This window comes from Emys orbicularis, chromosome 1 (assembly GCF_028017835.1).
Source record: "Emys orbicularis isolate rEmyOrb1 chromosome 1, rEmyOrb1.hap1, whole genome shotgun sequence".
In the NCBI taxonomy this organism is placed as follows: Eukaryota; Metazoa; Chordata; order Testudines; family Emydidae; genus Emys; species Emys orbicularis.
Window position 1 is genome coordinate 88925245 of NC_088683.1, and position 22295 is coordinate 88947539.

A 22295-nucleotide genomic window follows, 5' to 3' on the forward strand; every position below is an offset into this window, starting at 1 on the left:
AAATCGCCACCACCTGTGGAAAACAGTGCCAGTATTCAGTTCAATTGCCCTATCTGCATAGACTCATGCCCATGAGCTACCACCACCCCCTGCTTATTGTCCCAATTTGCCCCCTCCCCCAGGCCATACTCACCATGGCTGGGAGTGCCACTGTCTCTATGAATCCCCAAGGAGAAGTGAGAATGTAGTGCTTGTAACTTGTGTGGATCAAAGGGAGTGTTTCCATTTATCTTGTGAATACCCTCACAATAGTACCTCTGTGCATTGTGTCTTTTGCAGCTGGAAATGTGGCCTTGAAGGTCTCTCCATCCACACCAGCGCAGCGGCTCAGTCAGGTAAGGAGGAGAAGGAAGAGGACATGGGATGACATGTTCCAAGAGTTCCTGCAAGCCTCTGATGCTTCAGATACTGAGCACAGGGCTTGGAGGATCACCCTTGTGGACAGAATGGACAGGGATAGAGGGAGAGGAGAAAAGCACAGGAAAAGGAGAGAGACATGCAGCAGGAAAAAAAAAAGCAAGAGATGCTAGCGCTTCTCAAGAGGTAAACATATGTGCTGGAGACTCCTGTTGACCTTCAGGTTCAGCAGACCCATGTTTGCCTCCCTCTGCACCCCATAGAGAACTGCATTCCAGGACCTCCCTACATGCACACCCCACATTCTATGTGGACCACTGCAGTACCCCTACCTCTCCTCCCCAGGGGAGAGTACAGGTAATCACAGCTGCACATCACTGACCTGTGAGAGACACGGTTGGTGTAGGTGTTTGTGAAATGTAAATGACCGTTCTTTCCCTTTCAAAGGTTCTTTTCCCTGTATTTATAAAGTTTCATTCAGTATAAACATATCTGTTTGTATGGGTTTGGAATAAAAGTCTATTTATGGAAACTTAATTCCTCTTTATTAGTTCACATCATATGCTGGCTGGGGCTGACACCATTCACAGATAATAGCAATAGGTGCATTTGCAATGTTATATTACCCACCCCCCACAGCACTCATTACATTACAAGGTTCATACCGGGCTGCAAAAAAACAATGCCAGGCAGCGCACATGACAGCAACACACATTACTGTGGCTCACTATTACAATGGTCTTTCAAAGCCTCCCTGAGCCATAGAGCTCTCTGTTGAGCTCTTCTTATAGCCCTGGTATCTGGCTGCTCAAAATCAGCAGACAGCTGCTCTCCACCCAGGTGGGAACTTTACCCCTTTGCTTCACAGATATTATGCAGGACACAGCAGGCAGCTATAACCATTGGGATATTTTTTTCACTGAGGTCTAATCTCGGGAGTAGACAGTACCAGCGGTCTTTCTAACAGCCAAAGGCACATTCAACTGTCACTCTGCACCTGCTGAACCTGTAGTTGAAATGCTCCTTACTGCTGTCGAGGTTGCCAGTGTATGGCTTTATAAGCCACTGGAGTAAGGGGTATGCTGGGTCTCCCAGGATTACTATTGGCATTTCAACATCCTCAATGGTAATCCTCTGGTCTGGAAAGAGAGTCTCTGCTTGCAACTTTCTGAACAGGCCAGTGGGTGCATGCATTATGCATCTTCCCTCACCAGCCTGCATTGATGTTGGTAAAAGGTCCCCAGGGATCCACCCATGCTTGTATTACCATATAAAAATAGACCTTTCTGTTGTGGCAAGGTAGTCTGGTGCCAAAACAGGGATATGCCACAGAGCCATTTATCACCCCACCGCAGTTTGAGAACCCCATTGCTGGAAAACCATCCACTATGTCCTGCACATTGCCTAGAGTCTCAGTCTCTCATAGCAGAATGCGATTAATGGACCTGCACACTTGCATCACAGCAATCCCCACAGTGGATTTCCCAACTCCAAATTTATTCCGGACTGATCTGTAGCACTCTGGTATTGCCAGTTTCCACACCATAATTGCCTCTCACTTCTCCACGGGCAGTGCAGCTCTCATTTTGGTGTTGCTGCATTAGAGGGCTGGGGCAAACTCCTCACACACTTCCAGGAATGTGGCTTTGTGCATCCAAAAGTTCTTCAGCCATTGCTTATCATCCCAAACCTGCATAACGATGTGATCCCACCAGTCAGTGCTGTTTCTCAGGCCCAGAACTGTCACTCCACCATCTGCAGCTGCTCTGTGAATGCCAACAACAGCCTTGAACTGTTTCTTTCTATGTCCCACAGCAAGCTAGCCTCCAAGGAATCATCATGTTTCCTGCGGCTCCTTTGGCAGCTCCGCAAATACTGCAGGATCAGGTGTGTCCTGCTCACAATGCTCATCATAACACTCAATAGTGCTGAACTGTGCAGATATGACACACTGTACCTCAGGGTAGCATCCTGTAACCCCCATATTCATCATTCATGTATGGTTGTGATAGTTCATACAGGGCATGCCATGTGAGATATATGAAACCCATTATTCTGTCCAAATATGTATGTCATTAGTGTGTATGACAGTATGGGATATTGATGTATAGTTGTTACGGAAATATGCTGTAAGTTTGCTAGTGACATACAAAGGACCCCCGCCCAGGAGGGTGTTCAACAACCATTAATCAGCAGGGGCGTTGTAATCAAGGGATGTACAATTCAATGACAGCTGCCCAAGCACCACACAATGGGGACTGCTCAACTCTATGACTTAGTTGCACAAGACCACACCAGGGATATTGCCCAGCCCAGTGTCTCTGCAAAGCCCACCAGGACATATCTGGGCAAGTATCTTCTAGGCATATGGACTAAGGATATAAAATAGGGAACAGGTGTAGCATGCCTTGGTCTTTCTCCTCCCTCACCTAAGCTGGAAGCAACAATAACACTGAGAAGATGAAAACTTCAACAGAGGAGACTGGTCCAGGCTTAAGAGAGGCCTATATATTAAGAACTGTAACATCCAGTGGGGTGACAAAATTGCTTGATCTAAATATTGCCTAGTGCAGCATTTCTCAAACTGGAGTCAGTTCAGGCCATTTAACCTCACTTGGTCTTCCCTAACCAAGGTGCACCCACAACCCGAGTCTACAAGACCCTTAACTATGGTTCCTCCCACCCTAACTGCTACTACCCCTGGTGGGACCACCCTCACTTTAGGACAATCGGGGTGGTTCCCCCTTGAGAGCTTCCCTGGGTCACCCCCTGTTTACCATACTGTCCAGGCCACTCATCTCTTTCAGCCTCAAAGAAGGCTTCAGCTCACTCCACCACTTGCCCCACTGAGGCCATCTGGAAGTGCCTTTCCCAGCTCTGCTCCCCTCCTGGGAGAACGGTTCCAGAACTTTCTCCAATGAACTGGTCTCTGGGCAGAGCCACCATGTCACAAGGTCCCATAATTTCTGGGCTACTACCTGTGGTCGTGCCGCTTACGGAAACAGTTCTACCTAGAACCTGTGCCTATAAGCCTCTGGAGTCAGCCCTAGCCAGACCAGGATGTCTGCCTTCACCACTGGGTCGGAGTTTGTTGTTTCATCACGTACTGCCCCATAAGCCGCATGCACCTCACTCATCAGAAACAGTGCTATGTGGACCACCCAAGCCAATGCCGCCCAGTCTGCTGCCTTTGCTACCCGCTCAAAGGTCGGGAGGAAGGCCTCGGGGCAGGGCTGGCCTTAAGGAAAATGGCGCTCTGGTGAAACATGTATTTTGTCACCTGGGCCCCTCCAGGCTACCCAGGTTCCCCCCCCTCCATCGCCCCTGGCCCCCGAGGGCTCCCTGGGCCTTGCTGCTTCCCCTCAGCACTCAATTTGTAATGAAAGAGGTGGCAGGGCTCAGCTCTGGCAAGCCCCAGCACAAACTAAGCATTGCACAAGGCATCTGCAGTAAAAAGTCCAGTGAGAAGGTTTGTGTCAGGCAGGGATCCACAGCCAGCCAGCACATCCCTGGTGCAGCCTTTGTCATCAGGACTCCTGTGGAGCCTCTGGCAAAATAAAAAGCTGCTGTGCTAAACAGAATCCATGGGGGTGAGTGGTAGTGAATCCCCTCTGGAGTGCTGCAGCCATCCCTGGCAAAAGAGGTGTGATTTCACCTCCCTAGACCAGCAGGAGTTGAGTCTGGCACATTGTTTAATTAAGATGAAAGAAATGACCTCACCCATGTGAACTTTGCATCTGAAAAATAGAGACAATTAACCCAATACCCAGGATTTTCCATCAAGGAAGACTACATCCATGGGTGAGCCTCTCAGCTGTCACTTAACCCCGTTAAATCAGTTAATGGTGGTTTTGAGGGTGCAAGGAATGCAGGATGCCCCACATGTGCCACTCCCAAAATGGCCCCTTTAGACAATCCATTTACCTTATCCCAGAAGTAAGAAGAGCTTCTGTAAATCCTTATTTAGAGTTTGAAGCACCTATCAGATAAAAAGTCACTTCTGTGTTCAGCTCTTAGCTGAATTCCACATTAAGAATCTGATGTGAGGTGTTAGCTCTAACTAGCCAAAATATTTGCCATTCTTTAATTTTTAATTAAATGTTTATTGAAGACTTAGATAACAGGCTGTCTGGAGTGGATCACAACTGTGAGTGCCTACCTCAGGGCAAACTGTCAGAAAACAGGGCAGACAGCCCAAACTGGTGGTGTGTGCTCTAATTAGATTTCACCAAACCAGTGACAAATGTGAACTCCTGGTTCACTACACCAGTCTTACCATGGAGACACAGACAGTCCTCTTAGACTCTCCAGTCTATCTTGCCACCCAAGCAAACTGGACTTTGTGATAAAATGTCACTTAAACCAAAAATCACAACACATCAGGTTGCTCCCAGTCCCGAGCGACAAGTCACTTACCCCAGATCAATTGATACTCTAGATCTTACTCCAAATACAACACTAATAGCCAGTTCTATAATAAACTAACTAAAAGTTTATTAGCTAAGAAAAGAAAATGAGAGTTATTGAAAGGTTAAAGCAGGTAAAATGTATGCACAGGTGAGTCACAGTTTGTAATTCCAAATGGTGGCAGTGATGTAATAAATTTACATAAACTTAGCTTATAATTGTGTAATTTAGCAACCACTTAGCAACGTCTATGGTAGCTACAAAATAAAAAGCAAAAATATAACTATATAAACAAATGCAAAAACCCATGGCATCAAGGGTATACATTTTGGACTTGGACATACATTGTCTGCTATCAAACAGTCTTTACAAAACTAATCATTTGGTTGATTATGCTAACCAGTATTGCAACAGTTGATTCCAGTGCTTATTCTGAAGAAATTATTAGGAATTAATTTGTAGGGAAATTCCTCCTGTGCAAACTCATGCATTCTAGCTTTAACAACTTTACACATCTGCAATGTCTGTCTCAGAGTTGGCTAGAAAACATGCTTTATCTCTCACAACACATGCTCTATACAGCCAACAGGAGTCTGTCATATGCTTTAAAGACATTAATTAAGGGCTAGATTGTGTCAGGCAGGCATATATCTGAATAGGGTGTGTGCCCCAGGGGAAGTGCAGTCCCTTCCTGAGCTCGGCAGCATCTTTTAGGATTGTCTACCCTGCTCCCATGGTCCCACATCTCCCAACCCCTTTGAGACAATGCATATTCCTGGGGCACATGAAGGAAGCAGATCACTTCTATGGTCCCGAGTGCAGGGCCTGCTATTGTCTCTGTCCCTGGCAAAGGGAAATGACATGTATTAGTCCTTGCAGAACACCTTCTTTTGGGCCTTGGCTACACTCAGGACTTCCCAGTGCTGCATGTGAGTACTCCACCTCTCCAAGGGGGATAGCTTGCAGCGCTGCGAGCGAGCGTGCAGCGCTGCAGGCTCTGATTACACTGGCGCTTTACAGCGCTGTACTCGCTGTGCTCGGGGGGGGCGTTTTCACACCCCAGAGCGCAGCAAGTTGCAGCGCTGTACAGCACCAGTGTAGCCAAGGCCTAAAAGCTACATTGGGAATGGATGATTTTAGATTAAGCATTTACCCTTAGGCATTAGTGCAACATGATGCAGAGAAAGAAGATTGCTATTTTTGAATGGCATCAGATTGTGAAAAAAAAACACAGCTTGTGATCCACTATATACCCCTCAGATCCTTTTCTGCAGTACTCCTTCCTAGGCAGTCAATACCCATTTTGTATGAGTGCAACTGATTGTTCCTTCCTAAGTGTAGTTCTTGGCATTTCTACTTATTGAATTTCATCCTATTTACTTCAGACCATTTCTCCAGTTTCTCCAGATGTTTTTGAATTCTAATCCTGTCCTCCAAAGAGCTTGTAACCCCTCCCAGCTTGGTATCATCCACAAATTTTATAAGTGTAATCTGTAGGCCATTATCCAAATCATTTATAAAGATATTGAATAGATCTGGACCCAGGACAGATCTCTGCAGGACCCCTCTCAATGTGCCCTTCCAACTCGATTGTGAGCCACTGATGACAACTCTCTGAGTAAGATTTTCCAACCAGTTGTGGAGGTTTATCTAGGCTATGTTTCTCTAATTTGTTTATGAGAAGGTCATTTGAGGCACTGTCAAAAGCCATACTAAAGTCAAGATATATCACATCTACTGCTTCCTCCCATCCACAAGGCGTGATCATGTCAAAGAAAGATATTAGGAGGGTTTGACATGATTTGTTCTTGACAAATTCATGTTGACTGTCACTTATCACCTTCTTCTAGGTGCTTACAAATTGATTGTTAGATTGTTTGCTCCATTATCTTTCCAGGTACCAAAGTTAAGATGAATGGTCTATAATTCTCTGGGTTGTCCTTATTTCCTTTTTATAGATAGGTATTATATTTGCTCTTTTCCAGTCCTCAGGTATCTCTCCTGTCCTCCACAAGTTCTCAAAGATAGTCGCTAATGGCTCAAAGCTCTCTACAGCCAGTTCCTTAAGTGTTGTAGGATGTATTTCATCGGGGCCTGCTAACTTATCTAAGGCCGTGTCTACACTGCCACTTTACAGGGCTGAAACTTTCTCGCTCGGGGGGGTGAAAAAACACCCCCCTGAGCGCTGCAAGTTTCAGTGCTTTAAAGTGGCAGTGTAGACAGTGCACCAGCGCTGGGAGCTGTGCTCCCAGAGCTTGTACTTACTCCCCTCGTGGAGGTGGTTTTTTTATAGCGCTGGGAGAGCTCTCTCACATCGCTGGTGCTGCGAATACACAGCCACATTAAAGTGCTGCCGTGGGTGAAGACATGCCCTAAGTAATTCTTAACTCATTCTTTTCCTATTTTAGACTCAGATCCTACCACATTTACACTGATGTTCACTATGCTAGTCTCCAATCACTGCTAACTTTTTTGGTGTAAACTGAAACAAAAATAGCATTTAACACTTCAGCCATTACTGCATTTTCTGTTGTTGTCTTTCCTTCCTCCTTAAGTAATGGGCCTACCCTGTCCTTGGTCTTCCTTTTACTTCTCATCTATTTGTAAAATGTTTTCTAGTTACCCTTTATAATGCAGTGTCCAAATTAATTATCAGCCTGTTATGTGTTTTAATGATAGCTTTGAGTACAAAATAAAGCCCACTCCAAAACAGCTTTACAAAGATATCACACATCCGTGTGCTAAAATGCAATTTTTTATAAGACCTGGTACAAGTTAAGTATTCACTGCCTAGAGAGCCACTATTATTCCTTTCCAATACAGAAATGCCAGTGGAGACATTTTAATGTATTACTTTTAATCATAATATCATAATTCATTCACTTAGAATTCATTAATTACAATCAGAATTCATGCTGCAAGAAAGCATATTAAAACATAGTGACAGTGGGCAAGCAGATTTGTGTTCACAGCAATGTCATCTGAACAACTGTATACACTTGTAGTAATGTGATTAACCTGCAATCTTTGTTAATAGTATTACACATACCTCATCTGGAAGATGGCCCAATCTGACAGCATTGAACTAATGGCTTTATCTTTGCTAGCACCATATTTTCTCCTCTTTAATTTGCAGAGGCAGCTCTTGACCACCCAAAAACTCTCAAACATTGTTAGATAAGATTTCTATCACACTCATTTGGCTATGTATTCTATGGCACCAATCCTGCAGTTGGACCTGCACCAATCTGATTGCAGGTTCATGACTCAAGTATAGTAATTTTTAATCTCTCTTTTTAATGTTATATTGTTCCCCATTTGAACTTAATGTGTCTCATCATAGATTTCAATACAGAATGGGCTTTCTTTTCTCTATTTCTCTGTTATAATAATGACTATGACTAATAGTATTTATTTATTTATTTATATAGCACATACCAGTGTGCTAGACATTTTACATATATATAATCAGACAGATCCCTGCCCGCAAAGCTTACAATCTAAGTAGCCACAACTGCCCACTGGTTTGGTGGTGGTAGGCAACAGATACTAGGGGATGGAGAGTGTATGTAAAGCGTATCGCATCAGCTCCCTGCATATTGCATTTGCATCATTTCTGCTTCTGGGTGAAATTCAAAGTGTTGACACTGATCTATGTCTGAAGTCCCACATGATGTGGCTCCTACCTATCTGAGAGACCATTTGCCCTCACATGAATTGCTCTGAGCCACTCACTTTAGAATCTCTTGATTTGAACAGCTGGGAGCTGGAGGCAGCTGTTTGCAATGGGGGTACCCTTAGCTCTGGCACTTATTTCTCCCGCTGGTCTGACAGAATCTAAGTCTGTTGACCTTCAGGGCATAGACGACAGCTTGCCTCTTCCCCAGAGAAAGCCTGAGAGGTGTGAGATGGGAGTAAGATTGGCATTTAGTTTATTTTGACAGGGAATCTTTTTGCTGACACTGGTCAGCGAGACCTATGTTTTTAAATGTTGTATACACACCCAGAGAGGCTCTGGACTAGGTGGATTTTATAAAATGAAATAAATCTCATTCCCTGACAGCTGTAGAAATTCATGTGTTTAATAGAATAGCAGCTCCACAATACTTTGCTTAACAAATAATTCCTTTGGGATTATTTGTTGATATGCCAGGAAATCATCATCTAACATCTAGTAGAAAATGTTATGGAGAATGTGTGATATTGGTGCGAAAAGGGTAGAATCTGACATTTTAAGACAATAGTAATGGTGGAGCCTTAAATGTGAATCATCATGATAAGCTTGACAGCAAGACAAATATGAGATGCCAAGAAGCATGAATGGGTTTTAGAATCGATCCACTACAAAACACTGTCCACAAATTTAAACAATAAAATGGAAAACTTCCAAAAATCTTTCAGAACACATGTAGTTCCAGGTTGGCTACACATATGCAAGGGTTCAGATGTATACATTATTCCAGCAAACATCTAACTAATCCAAAAATCCACCTGGGAAAATTTTCAGAAAGTGAAAAACTTCAATGTTAAGTATTTCCACCTGCTTGGAGTCTGTGCCTACAATGTAGATACTAGGAGGACTTTGTGGTCCATGCATTTTTAGAAGGATATATATTATGTACTCTCTCGTTCTCTTGCCATATATATATTTAGAAAGAGAGTGAGAGAGAGAGAGAGAGAGAGAAATATATATATATATATATATATTTATATATATATATTAGGACTGTCAAGTGATTAAAAAAATTAATCACGATTAATTGCACTGTTAAACAATAATTAGAATACCGTTTATTTAAATAGTTTTGATGTTTTCTACATTTTCAAATATATTGATTTCAATTACAACACAGAAGACAAATTGTACTGTGCTCACTTTATATTTATTTTTGATTACAAGTATTTACACTGTAAAAAACAAAAGAAATAGTATTTTTCAGTTCACCTAATACAGGTACTGTAGTGCAATCTCTTTATCATGAAAGTTGAACTTACAAATGTAGAATTATGTACAAAAACCCCTGCATTTAAAAAATAAAACAATGTAAAATTTTAGAGCCTACAATTCCACTCAGTCCTACTTCTTGTTCAGCCAATCGCTCAGACAAACAAGTTTGTTTACATTTGCAGGAGATAATGCTGCCTGCTTCTTGTTTACAATATCACCTAAAAGTGAGAACAGGGGTTCTCATGGCACTGTTGTAGCTGGCGTTGCAAGATATTTATGTGCCAGATGCGCTAAAGAGTCATATGTCCCTTCATGCTTCAACCACCATTCCAGGCAACATGCGTCCATGCTGATGATGGGTTCTGCTCGATAACAATCCAAAGCAGTGCAGACCGATGCGTGTTCATTTTCATCATCTGAGTCAGATGCCACCAGCAGAAGGTTGATTTTCTTTTTTGGTGGTTCGGGTTCTGTAGTTTCCGCATCAAAATGTTGCTCTTTTAAGATTTCTGAAAGCATGCTCCACACCTCGTCCCTCTCAGATTTTGGAAGGCACTTCAGATTCTTAAACTTTGGGTCGAACGCTGTAGCTATCTTTAGAAATCTCACATTGGTACCTTCTTTGCATTTTGTGAAATCTGCAGTGAAAGTGTTCTTAAAATGAACAACATGTGCTGGGTCATCATCCGAGACTGCTATAATATGAAATTTATGGTAGAATGCGGGTAAAACAGAGCCAAAGACATACAGTTCTCCCCCAAGGAGTTCAGTCATAAATTTAATTATTGCATTATTTTTTAACGAGCATCATCAGCATGGAAGCATGTCCTCTGGTGGCTGAAGCATGAAGGGGCATGCGGATGTTTAGCATATCTGACACATAAATACCTTGCAACGCCGGCTACAAAAGTACCATGTTCTCACTTTCTGGTGACACTGTAAATAAGAAGAGGGCAACATTATCTCCTGTAAATGTAAACAAACTTGTTTGTCTTAGCAATTGGCTGAACAAGAAGTAGGACTGAGTGGACTTGTAGGTTCTGAAGTTTTACATTGTTTTGTTTTTGAGTGCAGTTATGTAACAAAAAAAAGCTATGTTTATAAATTACATTTTCACGACAAAGAGATTGCACTACAGTACTTGTATGAGGTGAATTGAAAAATACTATTTATTTTGTTTATCATTTTACAGTGCAAATATTTGTAGTCAAAAATAATATATGCTTTGATTTCAATTGCAACACAGAACACAATATATATGCAAATGTAGAAAAACATCCAAAACATTTAATACATTTCAGTTGGTATTCTATTGTTTAACAGTGCGATTAAAACTGCGATTAATCGTGATACATTTTTTAATCGCGATTAATTTTTTTGAGTTTATCGCATGAGTTAAGTGTGATTAATTGACAGCCCTAATATATATATACACACACACACTCATACAGAGAGAGAGAGAGAGAGTAAGTAACATTGAGTATGTATGGCACTTCAAAGACATATAAGACTCAATGAACTTACTGTCTAATTGATATAAATAATACAACAAGAGGAAGCATTGACTCCTGTGAAAAGGGGGACAATAGTGAGTAATAACACAAGGGGAGAAGGCCAAAAGCTCTTGGACAGTATTTTGTGTGTGTGTGGAGACTGTGGGTTACAATTATTTGAGTTGACATGGTATGTTAACCTCCAGGTTTTTTAAGTTTTGTTTCATAACCCTATCATAGTCAGTCATGGGAGTGACAACAAAGATTGCCCATGTAGAGACTACTAGCAGAATGCTGGCTGAAATAACTGAGTTTTGAGGGGAGGGGAAAGTTGAAGGATGTGTGAGGGCACTATGTACAGTGGAAAAGAGAGGCTATTCCAGCCATAAGAGGTGGCATGAAAGAAGGTATGGCATCTCAAATAAGAAGAGAAGGGGGAAAGCAGAATATTAACAGGCAGAGCGGGTAAAATACAGAGTCTTCAGGGCTGACTAGTAAAAGATGAGATTTGCGAGGCAGGCAGGGCATGAAGTCACAAAGAGCCTTGAAGATGACATTGGGAATTTTGAAAGTGATTCAGGAATAGAAAGAAGGAGCCTGTGGAGAGAATTAAGGAAGAATGTGACACGGTCATAGTAAGAGAGAAAATGATTTTCACAGTAGTGTGTTGGACAGAGTGGAAGGAAATAAACTGAGAGTCCAGGGAAGAGAAGAATGCAGGAGTCTAGCCAAGAGACAAAGAAGGTGCAGACAGACAAGGATTTAAACAATGGGGCTGGATCGGTGCGGAGGGGGCAGGAGAGGGGAGGGCAGATTTCAGAGATATTGCAAAATAAGGACAGAGTTTTGCAGCAGCTTTGGTGTAGATTTCAAAGAAGAGAAAAGAGTCAAATATGAACACAGGTTTTGGTCCTGGCTTTCAAGAAGAATCATGGAGATATCAACTCTGTTAGAGGAAGAAAGCAGGTTTCAATGGGAAAGATAAAGATTTCAGTATGTGTTGTGTTGAATTTGAGATGATAGCCATGTGCGTGGGCTCAGATGTGAAAAAAACAGATACACATGTGAGACTGAACAGAGGGAGATATATGTGTGGGAGTAAACACGGGGAGTCTCTTTTGGAGCCACACTCATGTTATTTACAAGGAAAATAATAACTATTCAGTGCAGACCAGAGAGCCAGGTTTGGCCATTAGTGCACTATAACAGTATTTTACAAAAACAGCTCTCGTGTTTTTGACAGTTGATTTCACTGTTCAGTTTTAATTATATTTCATCATTTGAAACTAAATGTATTCCCATGAATTGTTCTATCCACATAGCAGTTACCCTTTCTTCAAATTACAGTGAACCTGGTCCTTTTAAAGATTAGCAAGCTTTAATGAACTTTGTCATTGCTAATTCATCTCCCCATTATTTTGACAGTGTGATTTTTGTCACAATTAGTGCAGCTAACACCATGTGGGGTCAAATTGATTGAAAAAGCTTCTGAAGTTCATAAGAACACAAAGGGCCCTTATCCTTCAGAATATTTGTTATATTTTTTCTTTAACAAGAAAAGTCTCTTAGTCTTGATCATTGTCCATGCCCTTTTTTCTTTTCTTTTTCTTTTTCTTTTTCTTTCAAAAAAAGTCATGGCTGGATAAAATTTGGATTGTTTTGAACTCCAAACTCTGTCAATAGTAGATGAAGTATATGTGTTCATATAATGAACCTAATCAGGTCAATTTGGAGACTTACAAATGGATTCTGCTTTAGGTTGCCTTTCCATTTTAGCATATGCTGAAGGCACTATTACTCCATTGTTTGAACATATGCTGTCTACCCATTGGAATTTTTGCCCGTGAAAATAACCAAACAGGCACAATTCCCCTGCAATCTCTCTTGTGTTCTTTGGTGTTTTCCTTTTGCAAAGGAGAATTGTCATGAAGTGAGAAGTTTTCACTGTGGTACTGTTAATAACAATAACATGCATTCATCTTGTATCTTTCATCCTGATGCACTACAAAGCACTTAACAAACTGAGGCACATGCAGTCTGTAGGGCTTTCTTCATAGCCATCACTTCAGTGCAGCGGCCTCTGAAGTGAAATACTAGAACCGTTTAACAGTTTACAGCAACTCTGCACAGAAGTGTAGGGCAAACAGAACCGCAAGGTACAGCTCCGACTGAAGTCAATGTAGTGTAACTGCAGTGGGACAACAGGCAGACAGAATAAAACCACCAGCGTTGGAACTGAGCCAGGCCACTGGGGCTAACACCCAGACCCTCACAAAAATTATCATAGGATAAATAATGCTAACAAATAGTCAGGACTTTGGTTTTTTTACATCTCTTCTGAATGATGGAAGCGGGATGTCCTTTTATACAAAACCATCCCTGGTATCAGGACTCACTGAAGCCCAAGAATTAATGCATGTATATGAATCGGAATGATTAATAGCATGAATACTGTGGTGTTCACAATCTTTTTTTGCATGTCTATAGACAGAGGAGTCTATATCCTCCTTTTATTTACAGTTGATGAAATCCAAATATTAATCCAATCTCAGCTATCAATAAATATGAATATCAGACCCCGGAACCCAAATTGGGATCAGAACTTGAACATTTCTGACATTGACACATAAAGTTTATTTTTTATCTTCATCCAGAACAAGAGATAAGGAAGTCTCATCCAAAGTGCAGTTTGAAACTGCTCACTCATTTGCCAGCAGGGCACACTGCTCAAATGTCAACACAGTAAACATATTATTTCTGTAAAACAGACAGATTTTCAAAGGGGAAAAAGAGAGTTTGGTGTCCAGATCACATTGAAATTGAATGGAATTTGAGCACATAACTCCATTAAACTCCAGCCATAGTCCATGAACAATGTACCAGACCTATTGGGAGCAATCATTATGACTGAGATTTCTTCAGTACATGAACAACTGATACCTAAATACTGTGACCCTAATAAGTTAAGTTTGAGCCATTTCCCATCCTCTGATAGCAAAACAGATTAATTGTATCTAGTTCTCCATTTTCAGTATGTTTGTCATACGGATGGGGGAACAAGATTGCAATACTATTCAGTCAAATTGCAGTTTACTGCTTTCACCTTTTTAAGAACTGTATTTTAACAAGCTTCATATTCACCTTCTTCACACTGCTTAAAGTGAGGGGGGAAATGAATTACTGGTGATACATGGTTTTATATACTTAACCTTTAAGGCTGGGAGTTTGGGGCCATGGTGAATGAAACTACTCTGAAATTAGGGTTATTGATGTTGTATGGGTCAAAATGTGGCTAATTCACAGCTAAATTGTATACACTCAGGAACACACAATGTACCCACCAGAATTACGAAGTCTGTGCAGTAAGTAAATAGCCTCCAGTTTCCCCTGGCCTTCCAAGGTCGTCTTCTGGTTTGTTGTCCCCTCTCTTCTCCTTTGGCCCATCCCCCTAGGAAAGGCCTCTAAAATCTGGATCTTAAAGGCACACACATACACAAAACAATAATATTCCTCATTTTGGAACTCCCATATGCACAGTGCTGGGCAAAACAATATTGGATAGGTCAGTGGAAAGATGTTTGCCCCATCCTCCAATGTAACCAACTCCCCTATCCAACATTAATACACCACTATGACTAAGAGGAATGGGAAGCGTGTTGGAGAGATGGTTCTTTGGGAAACACTCCACATATAACAGACTTCTTTTCATAAAACGTGGTGGGAGTTGCAGTGCCGTAACAAGGGTGAGGCAAGTGAGGCACTTGCCTCAGGCGCACAAAGCCGGGGGGGGGCGCAGAAAGTGGTGGAGAAAAAAAAAAAGCCGCTGGCACAGAGATATTTATAACTCAGGTGATCTCCTCCCCCCCGCCCCACCTGCTGCCCCCCGCCCTCCAGACCTCCACCGAGTGTCCCCCAGCCCTGACTTGCTTCCCCCACCCCCTTCCCAGACCTGGAGCAGAGCAGCTCCATGCTGACTCCCTGCAGCAACTGCTGCCACAGGGTCCTAGTGCCCCCCTCTCACTGCCAGGGCAGACTGACTGTGAGCCTGCCCTTCCCCCTCAGACCCTTTCATTTTCCAATGGGACCCTCCAGCAGCACAGCCCCCCCCCCCCCCGCCCGCAGTCACCGCTCCTGCCCCATGCTGGGCAAGGAGGCAGCCCCATCCCTCACCCCAGTGAGACTACAGTTAGGGGCAACAGCAGGGGAGGAGGCGCACGCAGCACCCCCCGGCACCCACCACGGGGGAGGCGAGGGAGATTACTGGACCTGAGAGGGGCCTTAGGAGCACATGCAGTGATAGTGGTGGGGGTGAGTGTGCTGCTGGGGGGGGGCAGGAAAGGAGGGCTCCTCCCCCAGAGCTCACTGCTGCCGGCAGGGAAAGGGCTGGGGGGAGTCTTCCTCTCTGGCCCCTGTGCCGGAGCAGCCTGCCTGCACCCCAAAATCATCCCCAGCCCTGCCCCACCCCAGAGCCCACACCCCCAGTCAGAGCTTTCACCCCTTCACCGCACCCTCAACCCTCTACCCGAGCCCTGAGCCCCTCCAGCACCCCAAAAACCTCATCCCCAGTCCCAGCCAGAGCCCTCACCCCCCCACACCCCAACCCTCTGCCCCAGCTCTGAGCCCCTCCCACACCCCAAACCTCCCATTCCCAGCCCCAGACAGAGCCCTCACTCCGACTCTCGCCCTGAGCCCCTCCCACACTCCAAACCCCTCATCTGCAGCCACAGCCCTCACCCCTGCACCCCATCCCTCTGCACCCCTCCCATTCCCAAACTCCCTCCCAGAACCTGCACCCCCTCCCTCCGCACCCCCTCCCATCCCCAAACTCCCTCCCAGAGCCTGCACCCCAATCCCCTGCCCCAGCCTAGGGCCTGCACCCCAGACCTCCTCCCTCACCCAAACTCCCTCCCAGAGCCTTGGGCGGGTGGGGGGGCGGAGTTTGGGTGGGGGAGGGGTTCTGAGCACCATCAAAATTTCTACAAACCTGCCACCCCTGATCCTGCCCTGCAAACCTGAACTCCCAGCATTCTCAGGACACATGCTGATCCCTAGTGGCCACTGCTGATATCCAGCACCTCCCTCCTCTCTTAACCTGTGAGTCCCTCTCTGGATTGGAACTGGACTGGAACCAAAGACCATCTTGGAAGCAACATTACCAGCCCAGGCAGTCAAAAATCATGAGTTGACCCCCCAAAATCACAGGCTATACCACCACCCCTTCATTCATTCTTCAGCGGCAGGCCCTTCCCTCCGAGAGGGAGTGAGGGACCCGCTGCCGAATTGCCGGCAAAATGCTGGCCCTAGGGGAGGGCGCAATTTTATATTCTTGCCTCGGGCGCAAAAATACCTAGTTACAGCTCTGGGGAGTTGCAGTGTGATCTTTAGGTTTCCTCCCATTCCCCTACATTCCTATTCCAGTAATGGAGCCCAGTTGCTTTTGCTTGGATTGTATACAGTTGCCAACACTTTAAAAGGCTTCACAAAGGACATTTGTCCAAATAAAGAGAAGGCTGCTCGGTCCACGCATTGGAGGGCTTTGCATATGTTCTAGTGTATTTTAGCGTTTGTATTGGCTCTGTAGAAACATTAACTACTTACTCAGCTCACACATCGGTGAGGATGGGAAGCATTATCATTCTGGCTTTACTCCCTGAGAAGGTGGCATGGTTTAGTGGAGAGGGCACTGAACTGAGAGTCAGGAGGCCTGGGTTTTATTTGCAGCTCTGCCACTGAGTTGCTACTATGACCTTGGGCAACTCATTCCATCTTTCTGCCTCTCCTTCCCCTCTCAGCCCATGTCTGTCTTGTCTGTTTAGATTGTAAATTACTCAGCACAGGGATTGTCTCTAACCATGTGTTTATGCATTTCCAAGCACAATAGGGATAGGTGCTACTGTAAGACAAATAGATAAAAATGTACAGATGAGACATGTAAAGCAGAAAGCCTAAATGATTTGACAATGGCCACAGATGTAGTCCATGTAAAAATGAAGATTAGAATATAGCAGTCCCTTTTTCTTAGCCCCTTGCATAATCTACAGATCAACTTATACTATTGTGGCCAAAGGCCACACTGGCTGCTCAACAGAATAGTTATTTTAGCTGCAGTCAGCCAATTGTGAGGGAGATGGAGGCCGCACTAGTGCTGTGGTTAGTAGCGTGGGGAGTGCAGCCTCCCTCGACTGCAAACTGATATGAGGTTCTCACAAACATTGAGATATCTGTAGCAATGGTTATCATGGTGGCGAAAAGCAGTCCTGGGGCACCTGTAAAGGGGAATGTGAATAACTTGTGATTTTCAGGAAACATAAGTGACAAGCTTTCCACCCCTCACATTCAGTCTCTATCCATATACATCGCTTACATTTACAAATGGAAAAGGGTTAGAAACTTAATCTTTATATGGAAGCTGATATTTTCATTTGCTAAGCACCCTTAAATAAGCCGGCTCTGGATATATGAAATTGTTTTGTGAACCTGCAGTATGCACCACGCATTCCCGCAGCTTTCTCATTAAATAATAGTTGCAGAAAGTTTACAGTATGCCCCACAGATTTGCAAAAGAAATCCATTGCTAGTACACTAAGTTAGCTTAAATCCTTTGGATGGTGAACTGGGGAGGTTGTATAGTAAAGTCATTGGCCAGACCTATGAACCTATATGAGAGTCTGGGGTAGGGGCATAAAACAGGTAAGAGGAAAAATAAGTGCCAGATGGATATACGAGTACATACCAGGCTTCAAGCATTGTTCCTGCCCTTTTCTTTGTGGAATAAATGAAATGACCTTCCAGTTAAAGTATAAAAGATTGGAAAAGACAAAATAGAACAGTGAGACCTTGTTTCCCAGGGTATGTTCAGCATTAGAATTCTGCTCTCACACTCTAGTGAAGAAAAACTGTAGCCTGAACAGAAAACAGCTTAGCATTAAGCCATTCTTGTGTCAAATACTGTAAAAGAAAACAGTTAACAACACAAACTCTCTGCATTTTCATTACAAGCTGAGTGTATAATAGCCTGTCTCTCCTCAAATACCAAACAGGAATTCTTAGTGCTCTTTTGTGTTTAGCCTTCCAAGTTGGCAATTCCACCAGGCCTGCTGCTAATAACCTGTAACTCCTCCATCATTCACAGGTATTTTCTGTAGTTTTCGCTTTTATTGTGACTTGAAACTATTTTATGACTGAATTCTATTGTTGTTCTGCATACAGTGGGTAATGAAGCATTTTTATCTGCATCTTTTGGTTCTTTCTTTTATTCTCACAGCTTAATGACATTATTGTGAGCACCTCTGGGACTGTTATGCAGAAGTACTTTCTGGAGAAGTTGCTGCTTCAGAATAAGCCATTACTTTTTGTTGGCCCCACAGGCACTGGAAAGACAGCTATTACAAACAACTTCCTGTGACAGTTACCTCATGAAAAATATGTTGTACGTCAAATTAACTTATCAATGCAGATCTCAGCTAATCAAACCCAGGATATCTTCCTAACGAAATTCGAAAGATACCCAGAGTTTTAATTAAAATCGAGTATGTAACTGTGCTTAGTTTACTCCACAGAGATTATCCACAAAATAATATAAAGCACTCTCCTTCAGTTTCTGACAGAATAAATGAAAGCTGATTTGTTTCTCCCTGTAATGTTTATTAGTGAGGAAACTACGTTTTAATTGTTGTTGACAAATATTCTGATTCATGGGGATGCATAAAATGGAACAGTCTAAAAAGTGTGTCTACTTAACTTTTCAAATTTTGGTTTTAGGAGAATGAATCAGATGCCTGTTTCTGGGTATTCTTCAATCTAAAGCATATTAAAGGGAATCACCAGATTGGGTCTTGACTAGTAAAGAGAGCCATCTGTTAGGGAAAGATCTGAGCAGTGGGCTATATATGGTACTTGCCAAGACAGAGAGGGCAAAAAGATCAACTGGAAGAATGGCAGCATCCAGGGGATTCTGTCTGGTAAATGGTTAGCTTTCCAGAATCTAAATCATGCATTTTTAATTAATCACATGACAGTGAAACGAGTCAAACATTAATTGGCACCATAAAAGAAAGCTTAGTCTGTATTCTGCACTACTAAATATGGAGAATTTTGCCAGCCAGTCAGTGCAAAATGTGTAACTTTTTATTTGTAAGCACAATACCTTAGACTTGTGGGCTCCATTGTGACAACACATATTAACAACAACCACAAAAAAAAGCAGCTAAGTAGTACTGAATGTTCTCAAAATGCTGTTAAGAATTACGTAAATAGCACTTTTGGTGTTAAAACTTATTGTAATAAAATTCAAATGTTCAAGCAAAACAAAATCAAGAACCACAGACACAGACATGACAAACAGTTGAACTATTTAAAGAACAAACATTGCATGCACACTGGGGATCTAAACATAATAACAAAAACTGATATACTATAATGAAAGATGATATATATTCTACCATTAATACAAAGGGTTAGTAAATGTCATTAAGGTATTTATTAAAGATGCTCATGAGTCATAATTTTCATCTCTTGATACAGTCAAATATAAAACCATTTGTCAAATGCATCTTTATTTCATATATTTTTCTTTATGTGTCCAAACTCACACAATCAAAGGTAAGAAGGTAGCCTGTAAATCACATATATGGCAATTGAGCTGACCCTAGGAAAACAGTAGTCAAATGTTCTGAATTTAGGTTTTTTACTACATGTTTTATCAAAATTTTGATTCTTCAGTTAACAAAGATTCAAATAATTTTTCAATAACACTTCCCTGAGTTTTTTGTTTTTGGGGCGGGAGGAACAGTTTGCCAGCTATATAGCTGTTGTGAATTTTATGATTTTGAAAAAAAAATGAAGTTTGAAAAACCAGTAAAATGTTTTGGAAAGAAAACTGACATTTTTTATCTTATTTTCAACTAGTCAAAAGCAATTGAGGAATGTCTAATATGGTATCCCTAAGCTTCTAACACAAAATGGGTACAATATGTCCTGCTTGATTGCAGAATTTCTACATCTACATAGCTCAGAAAGTTGTATGGCTTTGAAGATGAAATGGCTCCTTTTCACCCATCTAGGATCATTAAGGGGTATGATATATAGTGTAGATGAACATAGTGTCTGAGACCTGTATTGACAATCTGCACTGTAATTTTGTATATTAGAAACAACTTTTCGAAAACATTTATCTGGTATGAATGAATCTTTTATGTTTGTGTCTGTAAATGCTTTCTGAAAATTATATCAAAATGTAGTACAGATGTTATGTAGATTCATTTTAAGATTTTCTGTTGATCACAGAGGCTTGTAAAAGTAAAGAACAAAGAGATTATTCTTGTAAGAAAGGTCATCATTGAATATTTTATTAACTTTTTCACAGTTTAGCATCTGGTACTAAAGCATAAGCCTCACAACATGTCACTTTGTATTTTATGTACAAGTCAACTAAAACTAGTACTGTATTGCAAAAGTTCTAGGCTGGCATGAAACAGCAGCCTAGTGCAGCCCAGCAATGTAGGAAGTTATAGGTCTTATGTATGTATGTTATAGAAGTTAGGTGCTCATTTGTGAACCAAGACAACTTCTTGTAGAGGTGAGAATTATATGTATTCAGCATTAGCTGAGCCATCAACAGAAGGCTGCAATCAGAAGAGTGCTAGGAGTGCTTTGACTTTAATAGGTTTCAAAAATTAGGAGAGACACCCTGAAGTGAAAAGCAACAGCCACATAAAGAAAAACTTCTGAAAGACCCAAGCTGGTCTGATGTGAAACATCTGCAGTGCTCCTATTTAGGAATGAGAAACATGGGACCTGTGTGTGAGGTGCCGGGCTCTCTAAAGGATGAATAAGTCTCTGAGTAAAATTTAAAAAGCCAAACTATTGTGAAGTCCAAAAGAAACAATCATCAGTAGAATCAAGGCAGAGAGGAGAGAGCTAGTGGGAAATGACAGTATGTGGCATTAAAGGCAGACTGGAAGCTCTAGGAGGCTGTGACAGGTGGTACACATCCTTTGTATAACAGATACAGCCAAACATGCCTCATCAAAGGGGATCCTAAATCACATACAGTACAAGACAGCTTTCTGATCCATAAATAATCCAACTAAAGGACAAGCTATCCTGGATCTCTTCCAGTGATTCACTCAACTTATTATTTCACTTGAATATTTGACCAAATGACTAAAACTTCCAGGCATTTTGTCAATGGACTGACGAGGAACACCAGACATTAGACTATATGCCTGAAGTCACACACTGAATTTAACAGCCAAGCAGATCAAGGTATTAAATGCTACTACATAGTGCACAATCAAATAGGCAAGATTCTGTGTAACCAGGAATTCAAAGATTATCCCTTGCTTGGCTTGGAGGGGGAGTAAGGGTACCACATATCTTATTGCTTGGCTCTGCTCAAATTGTGACTCACCTCATACTCCCCACTGAGAATTTGGGGCAGGGAGTGGGCAGAGCCATTGCTTCATCCAGTGCCAGATTAAGGAATTTTGGGGCCCAGTGCACAATGGCAATGTGCTCCAAGGGGGTAGGAGGCCACGCTGGGGCAGGGGGAGAGACAAGGTCAGGACCTGCCCCTGTAGTGGGCAGCCCAGGGCCAGGGGATGGTTGGGTCCTGCCTCCAGGAGGTGGGAGGCTCGGGTGGGGGCCAATAGGAGAGTGATCCTATTCTGCACTCACCCTGGAGCGGGCTCCTATCTTGCAGGGCTGGCCTGGCTCCCTGCTCTGGCCACAGCATGCAGGTGGGACCCTCCCCCCATGACGCCTTGCCTCCATGCTGGGCCTGAGTTGTTTTGTGTGTGTGTGTTCCCTTCCACCCCTGGGTGGTGGTCAGAGGGGCCTCCTGAGATAGGGGCACTGTGAATGTTGTTTAATCTGGCCTGGCTCCACCTCCTTCTCCTCTTGCTAGTCAAAGTGGCTGGCTGAGTACCCAGGACACAGTGAGTTGCTCCTCAGAAAGTGCTGAAGTAACTTATTCCCCCCTCTCCAGAGCAGCTGTGCTCTGCTTCTTACAGGGGGCATATTGTAAAGTTACAATATAGCCCTAAGCTCCTACTTATTGGAGCAAATGATGTTTGAGAGACATAAACTGT

At 42.8% G+C, this 22295-nt stretch overlaps 1 pseudogene; it reads left to right on the forward strand.

The window, feature by feature from the left end:
* LOC135878590 (dynein axonemal heavy chain 3-like) overlaps positions 1–22295 on the forward strand; it is a 120018-nt pseudogene that overhangs the window by 70747 nt on the left and 26976 nt on the right.